This window comes from Halichoerus grypus, chromosome 9, assembly GCF_964656455.1.
Source record: "Halichoerus grypus chromosome 9, mHalGry1.hap1.1, whole genome shotgun sequence".
Classification (NCBI taxonomy): Eukaryota; Metazoa; Chordata; class Mammalia; order Carnivora; family Phocidae; genus Halichoerus; species Halichoerus grypus.
This window is the reverse complement of record NC_135720.1, coordinates 63,297,336-63,306,141: the sequence shown is the minus strand read 5'-3', so window position 1 is coordinate 63,306,141 and position 8,806 is coordinate 63,297,336.

Here is an 8,806-nt window from a genome sequence, read left to right as displayed (position 1 = left end):
TAAACTATATTTTTGGTTCTACTAGTTTATGTTTCCCTAGCTGACAATAAGATGACCAGATTTTTTTTTCCCAATCAGGAATCATATATATAAATGGTCATTTTAAAAAGACATGCCTGCCTGCCAGCCCCTCCCAACCTCCCTTCCCCCACTCCCCCACTCCCTCCTTCCCTCCCTCCCTCCCTGTGTGTGTGTGTGTGTGTGTGTGCGTGTGTGTGTGTGTGTGTGTGTGTGTGTGTGTGTGTGTGAAGTCAGTGAGAATCACATCTGGCTTGGTTTGGAGATCCTACTCAGAACTAAGCTGAATTAGCTTAGTTTATGGATCATGATACCATTTGTTTCATGTAATGATATCATTACAATAATATATAATAATACAATATAGTCAATATAATGATATTCAGAGCTCTGCTCCTTCTCAAGTCCTACCAAACAAGCTATGTTTACATGCATTTATGCATATTACACACTTTATATAAGGTATTTAGAAGATGAGAATTTACACAGAGCTCCAACTTTTTACCATTCTGCTCCCTTCTTTTCTGCCATTCCCCAAACCCTTGTTTTCCTCATGAAGAGAAGTTCCACCATCTTTTTGCTTGCTGTGTGCTAACTTATGTCTTTTGCCTTTCAGGGTCTTCTCTCCCTTTCCCCATAAGGAGCTTATCAAGCTATTTCATTAAACAAAAATTAGTCTCTCACTAAAAGCATTCTGTCCTCAGCTTTTTTTAAAAAAAGCAAAACCCAAAGAACTTTACCATGTTACAATAAAGTTGTGTCTTTTAAAAACTAATAAGCCTATTAGTTTATACTTCTACCATTTTCTAATAAAGTAATAAGGTTATGATGATTTATAATAATAAATTTGTGGGAAAGAAAGTAGTACCAGTGGTCTTTTAATGGTAATGGAAACATAATTAACCAATCCAAATTCCAAAATCTAAAATAAACTGATTATTTTTTTGCATTTTAGAATAATGGAACTATTATAAACAGTGGTTAGCAAAATTTTTAAGATTGTAAGTAAGTTAATAAATGAACATTTGGATGACCAAATTTGTGTGATTGGCATGCATATTATGCAAAAATTATAATAACTTAAGAGCAATTACTCTAAGTCATACTTCATTAACTATTTAAGTACCTATTTATGACTAAATACATAATAGTTTCCCTTTTATTACTATTAAAATGAATACTATTTTACCTTCTTAGAGTGGTAATTCAGAATTAACATCACTTTACTGAATAAATTAGGTAAGCTTGAAATAAAAGTGATGTATTGAACTCATCCTTTACAACAACTAGGGAAGAAAATCCATTGCTTTCTGCAATGAACACAGTAGAGATGATGGAAACAATATAAGACTAGAAAATTTGGTTCTGGCATTTTAATTGGGCAAGTATTGAACACAAAATCTGAATTCATTTCAATTCTGCCTTATTTGAAAAAGATTATTATACAAGTTCCTTTTTACTTTTTTTCTTTTCTTTTTTTTTTTTTACTACCATCTCTTTCAAAGTAAAAGGGGAAATTAGAGGGCCGCCTGGGTCATTCAGCATCTATCTTCGGCTCAGGTCATGATCCCAGGGTTCTGGGATTGAGCCCCACATCTAGCCCGCATCGAACCCGCATGGAGCCCTCTCTCTCCCACTCCCCCTGCTTGTGTTCCCTGTCTCGCTGTGTCTCTCTCTGTCAAATAAATAAATAAATAAAATCTTTAAAAAGGGGGGGATTAGAATAAAGAAAACTAACAAAAATCAAAATGAGGAGCCATTTGAGGAACAATTGGCAGCATAAAATGTTAGCTATTAACCTTTGAAACTTTTCTGTCCTAGTTATTGAGAGAGTCTTTTATATGAGAGATATGGTTAATCATCCATTCAATCAATAAATCGCCTTCATGGAAGTTGCGTTGTTGCCCAAGATTTGATAAGGCCAACTAATGTCCCCTAGATCCTAAAAAGCTGTTAAGGTCTGCAAGATAATGCTATTCTTTAAGACTTCCTGGGATAAAGCAAAGAATATAAAATTACTACCATTAAATTGAATAAAAAGGCAAAGCTTACCAACCCTACTCTGTAATCTTGGAACTGGAGTTAGTTAAACCCCCACATTACTGCCCTTATGTGTTTTGAGTCTCAGTGTGAAGCTTGTGTTGGCAGAAATGATTGAATCTCACCTCTGAGTCACTTAGAATGGCCTGGAAGGATGGCAGATGCAACCAGAATGATCAGAAGTGTATTCTAAAATAAATTAATGAGACTGTTTGTATTATCCACTAAGTACCTAATGCAAGACCTTGGTCAATATTATTTAATGGAAAGAAAATTCACAGGCACCAATTTTGCTTTATGGAGTTATAAGAGGTATACCAAAGAACCAAAGATCACAGACCAGCTACTCAGAGACTTTTTCCCTTATTTCCATCATTCTGTTTTTTATGTCCAGTGGTGAAACTTACACACTGACTTTTTTTTTTGACGTTTAAGGACAAGAACAAGAAAAAATAAATGATGACAATATCAGAATCACTTTAAGGTTTTTTTTTTTTTTTTTGAAGATTTCATTTATTTATTTGAGAGGGAGAGAGACAGAGACAGAGAGAGTGAGCATGAGCAGGGGGAGGGACAGAGGGAGCAGCAGACTCTCCATTGAGCAGGGAGCTCACTGTAGGCTCCATCCCAGGACCCCAGGATCATGACCTGAGCTGGAAGCTGATGCTTAACCGACTGAGCCACCCAGGCAACCCCCCTTACTTCAAGTTTTTGATTCAGTAAATATTCTTACATACATACAAAACAATTGCATACAACTTGATTCCATGTGTTTAAACATATCTGTAGGTTATATTTCCTACCCATAAATTGAACCAATTTTCATTATTGGAAAGCCTAAGTTACAGAGAAATATTAATGTAAAAGAAAATCTACTTAAAAATATGTGTATTCTGTATTAACGGGAATACACAGATTTTCTTCCCTCATAATTCATGGTTATTTTGAGAGTTTCCTAGAAGAGCAACCAAGATTATTAAGGATTCATATTAGTTGAGTAGTAAAAACTTTTCTCTTTTTCTCTGTGACTGTTTTATAAGGAGAGGTTGATAAAAGAAAAAAAAGTGGATTGGTCATTCAGCTCCTCCCACATAAGTTAACTAAAGCAAAATTTGAAAGTTCTGGATTTCTACTTCATCTTTAGAAATACACACAAAATATTCAATTATTTTTCTCAAAATTTCTTCCTACAGTCTGATGGCTTTCTAGTAATTTGGGTTTTAGAAAGAAACTCAGTTGGGCTGCAAATTAACTTTCTATAACTTACATACAAATAAAACCATAACTATTTCCTTCATTTTTCATTGGTTTCTCTGGTCTCTTTCATAAGAAACCACCCACTGGAAAGAAAAAAAATCAAATTTCCTATCCAGTTCAAAACCTGGACTGCTTATACTATTAAACCATCCTTCAGATAGCCTCTAAGGTAACTTCTCCACACCTTGGTTCTTAGCATAAGACAAGCATATGGTTGTAGGGAGGGCTGTGTGTATTGGGGGGCCTTATGCTAGCCCTGGACTGTGCACTAGCTGATACCTGCTTGCTATAGGGTGAATCCTATGTCTGTTTTGCCTTTAGGTATCCCTGGCTTTTAATGCTTAAGTCTGTGTCCATTAAACCTTTTTTCTACTCTCAGATCTACAAACAGCCCTAGTGGCAGTCCCTGATGAGCCTCACCTACCATGAACTAATCAGGGATCTGAGTGCAACTGTAAGAGATCTTAGTCAGAATGGTCTTCTCTTGTATGCTCCTTGTACTACCACAGGGATTCTAGCAAGCCTTTCACTTGCTCCTGGTTCTGTAATATGGGAAACAAAGGTTCCTCTGGGGAAATAAAACTCAACTGCTCCCTCTGCTGGACAGTGGCACCACCAAGGTTACTTTTTTTTTTCCAAATGTTTAAAATTCTTTTTTTTAAATTTTATTTTATTATGTTAATCACCATACATTACATCATTAGTTTTTGATGTAGTGTTCCATGATTCATTGTTTGTGTATAACACCCAGTGCTCCATTCAATACGTGCCCTCTTTAATACCCATCACCAGGCTAACCCATCCCCCCACCTCCCTCCACTCTTTGATGAGTCTGTTGCCAGGTCATTGATTCTAGGCTCCTGAGAATCCCAAATGAGCAGTGCCCTAATATGTTCCATCCTAACATAAATGCCACTTTCTAGAAAAACATCTAGAAGAAGAAAGTCAGGACACCCATTTATAGTCATCTCCATTACCCCTGCTTCTAATCCATCCCTCCTCTGATTTCTCTGGGGTCAGAAAAAAAACTGGCTTTCCTGCTTGCTTTCTTTATTTGGACCTTCCTGGTGTAGCCCACACATCTGAGCTCTTGATATGCTAAAAAGAGACATAAAGAAGTTCGACAATCTTTCCTCATGACAATATCCTAGTTCTCAAGGTTATTGACTTCCTTCCAGATATTATTTTTAAATGTCAGAGGCTGAATCTTTTCCTTTGATTCCTTCTGTAACAAATCCGAATCCTCTTCAAGCAGGACAGAGTTGGGTAAAGAGGATGTGATACAAAGGAAAGTTTCAAAGGTTAAAAGGAAAAGCACATAAATAACCTTAGACCATCACACTCAGTACAGATTTTTTTCTTTTTATGCTTCTAAAAGCAGACCATGAATATAAAGTATATATGAAATTCAAAAGACAGTGTCTTAAAAGTAATAAATTCCAGAGTCAGAAAACATGTAACACTGGAAAGCTTATGACATAAAAAATTAAACATTTATATAATAAAAATAGTGATCAAAAAATTAATTTATTAGAGAAAACACTCAATTATTGAAGCATTGAAACTAATAATTCTTAGAAGCTTATACAAATAAATAAGGAAAATATAGACATTCTATTCATAAATAAGCAGTGTGTTAAAGTAGAAATGCAAATGGCCAGGCAGCATTAAAATAAATGTTCAGGAGATTTCTGATTTCTAGTTTTGCATGTAAAAAGTGTGGAAGTTGTCATTTTAATGATAAACAAAAAGCTGAATAGACTAAACAATCAACAACTTTTCTTGAATCCATAAGAGATAAGAGGACACAGAGCAAACTGCTGCTCCCACTATTTGTGGGACAGAAAGGTAAATATAGAGAGTCACAGCCTACTGATACAGAGACTGTCCTGGAAACAAGTGCCTAGGTAGGAAAACCTAAACTGTAATTGGTGAATTGCTGAGGCTTTGTGTGGACAACTCTGAGAGTCAAATCTCCAGTTAGAGTTAGTCACATGAGACCACAACAATTTGGAGGGATTTATCTCCAGGAGCCCAACCAGGTTCCCACAATAAATACTGGAAAATAATCCTCCCCTGATTCCAGCAAGGATAGTAGAAAGGGAACTATTTTGAAATATATGAGAGCACTGTTTTTCTTAATAAGACCTAAGCTTAGAAGAAACCAATTAACCAAAGCCTAACCTCCTGGGGCTTTATCAGAGTCTAACTAACCGAGAGAAAGGAAATACCCAAGTCCAGCTAGCTCTAGTAGTCCTGTCTGACCTAAGGGGGAAAGAAAAAAAAAATAAAAAAAACTAAGAAAGACTTGTGAAGTTCACAGTCCAGACTCAGGTTCACTAGAAGACTGAGACTAGTCATGGGACCATAGAATGCTTCCCCTTCTCCCACAACTTACCACCACATTACTAAAGGCCTATTTACAGCAATTGCTTTTACCAGGCACATTATGTCTGGCTACCAAGAAAGAAATTATTATAAGATAAGCCAAAAGGCAAAAAACACATTTTAAAAGAAACAGAACAGGCATCAGAACCAGACAGGGTAAAAATGTTGGAATCATCAGGTTCAGAATTTAAAACACCTATGATTAATATGCTAAGGGCTCTAGTGGATAAAGTAAACAGCATGCAAGAAATGGTGGCTAATGTAAGCAGAGAGATGGAAATCCTAAGACCCAAAAAGAAATTCTAGTATAAAAACAAAACAAAACATTGTAATAAAAATAAAGAATACCTTTGATTAGCTTATCAGTAGACTAGATATAACTGAGGAAAAGATATCTGAACTGGAAGATATAGCAATAAAATCCTCAAAAACTGAAAAAAAAAAGAGGGAAAAAAAGATTTTAAAAAAACCCTTAACATAATATCCAAGGACAACTACAAAATGTATAATATATGCCTAATGGGAATAGAGAATAAAAGGAAAGGAACAAGAATATATGAAACAATAATGACTGAGAATTTCACTCAAATTAATGTCAGACAGTAAATCACAGATCTAGGAAGCCGAAAGAATGCCAACCAGGAAAAAGGTCCAAAATGCTACACCAAAGCTTTTATTTTTTAAACTACAAAAGATTAAGAATAAAGAAAAAGTCCTGAAAGAAGCCAGAGGGGGGAAAACACCTTACCTATAGAGGAATGAATATAAGAATTACATCCAACATCTCAGAAAGCATGCAATCAACAAGAGCATGGAGTGAAATATTTCAGTATTGAGAGAAACCCCCCCCCAACCTAGAATTCTGTGCTTTGTGAAATTATCCTCAAAACTGAAGGAGAAATAAAGACTTTATTGGACAAGCAAAAAGTGAAGGAATTTGTTGCCAGTAAACCTACCTTGCAAGAAATGTCAAAAGAAGAGCTTTACAGAGAAGGAAAATAATATAGGTCAGAAAGTCAATCTACATGAAGTAAGAAGAACATTAAAGAAAGAGTTAAGTGAATATAAAATTTAAAAAGTATATTTTATTATAATTGATCTAATAAATGAATATAAACTTTAAAAATATTTTTCTTTTTCTAATTGATCTCACACACAAATTTGTTCAAAATATTAATAGCAACAAGGTGTTTGATTTTATGCACACACACGTATGTATATATGTGAAATGAATGACAGCAATGACACAAGGGATAGGAGGAGGGAATTAGGATTATTTTGTCAGTATAAGGATCTCTCAGTACCTGTGAGTGGTAGTGAGTGGTACTTTCTTATTACTACCTGTGAAATGGTATTGTGTTATTTGAAAGCAAACTTGGATTACCTATAAATGTATATTGTGAACTCTGGAGCAATCACTAAAAATAATGAAAAAAAAAAGTATAACCAACATATTAAGGAAAGAAAATAGAATCATAAAAAATGCCCAATTAAAACCATGAAAGGCAGATAAACAGTGGCAGACAAAAATAGGAACAAAGAATAAGGGCAACAAATAAAAGACAGTAACAAATATGCCAGATATTGATCTTACTATAATAATAATCACTTTGAATGTTAATGGTCTAAATGTACCCATTAAAAGATAGGGATTGTCAGAATGGATAAAAAAGAAAGAACATCCAAATATACATGTGTATAAGAAGCCTACTTTAATTATAAATACATATAGATTAAAAGTAAATGGATGGAGAAAAGTATAACATGTTAGCACTAACAAAATAAAGTAGGAGTAGTTGTAGTTGTTTTGAACTGAGCGAGCAGCATCAGAGAGATAAAGAGGGGCATTACATAATGATAAAGGGGTCAATTCTCAAAGAAGACATTACTACCCTTAACATATATGCACTGAACAACAGAACAAACTATGTGAGGCAAAACTAACAGAATGGCAAGAACAATAGATGAATCCATTATCATAGTTGGAGTCTTCAACACCTATCGGGAATACACAAATCCAACAGGCAGAAAATCAGAAAGGACATGGTTGAACTCAAAAATACCATCAGTAACTGGTTATAATTGACATTTATAGACCGCATTATCCAACAATAGCAGAATACATATTCTTCTCAAGCTCACATGGAACATTCACAAAAATAAACTATCTGGACCATAAAACACACCTAAAATTTTTAAAAAGAATAAAAATTATACAATATCTGCTCTGAGACCACAATGGAATTTAACTAGAAAGCAATAACAGAAAATAACTAGAAAAATCCCAAAATACGTGATTGAAAAACACACTTCTAAACACATGGGTCAAAGAGGAAATCTCAAGAGAAATGAGAAAATACTTTAATAAAAATGAGAACACAACCTATCAAAATATGTGAGATGCAGTGAAAGCAGTGCTTGGAGTAAAATGTATAGTATTAAGTACATATATTAGAAAAGATATAAAATAGATAATCTAAGTTTTTACTTTAGGAAACTAGAAAAAGAAAGAAAATTGAATACAAAGTAAAGAGAAGAAAAATATTAAGAATTAGAACAGAAATCAATGGAATTGAACATGGGAAAATATTAGAGGAAGTCAATGAAACCATAAGCCAGTTCTTTGATAAAATCAAAATGACTTATAAGCTTCTAGCCATGTTAAGAAAAAAAAAAAAGAGAGAGAGAGAGAGAATACAAATTTCTAATATGAGAAACAAAAGAGGAGATATCACTATGATTACATGGACATTACAAGGACAATAATGAAATACTATGAATAACAAATTTGATAACCTAGATGATATAGACCAATTCCCTGAAAAATGCAATTTTGCAAAATCCACACAAAAAGAAATAGACAATCTGAATAGGTCAATACCTATTTTAAAAATTGAATCGGTAATTACTAAACTTTGACAGAAAGCATCAAACCAAGATAAGTTCATTGGTGAATTCTAACAAACATCTAAGGACAAAATTATATCAATTTTTTACAGTCTCTTTGGAAGACAGAGTCGAGGGAATAGTTCCAGACTCATCCTATGAAGTAAGAATTAGCCCAATATCAAAACCAAACAAAGACATTATAAGAAAAGAAAAC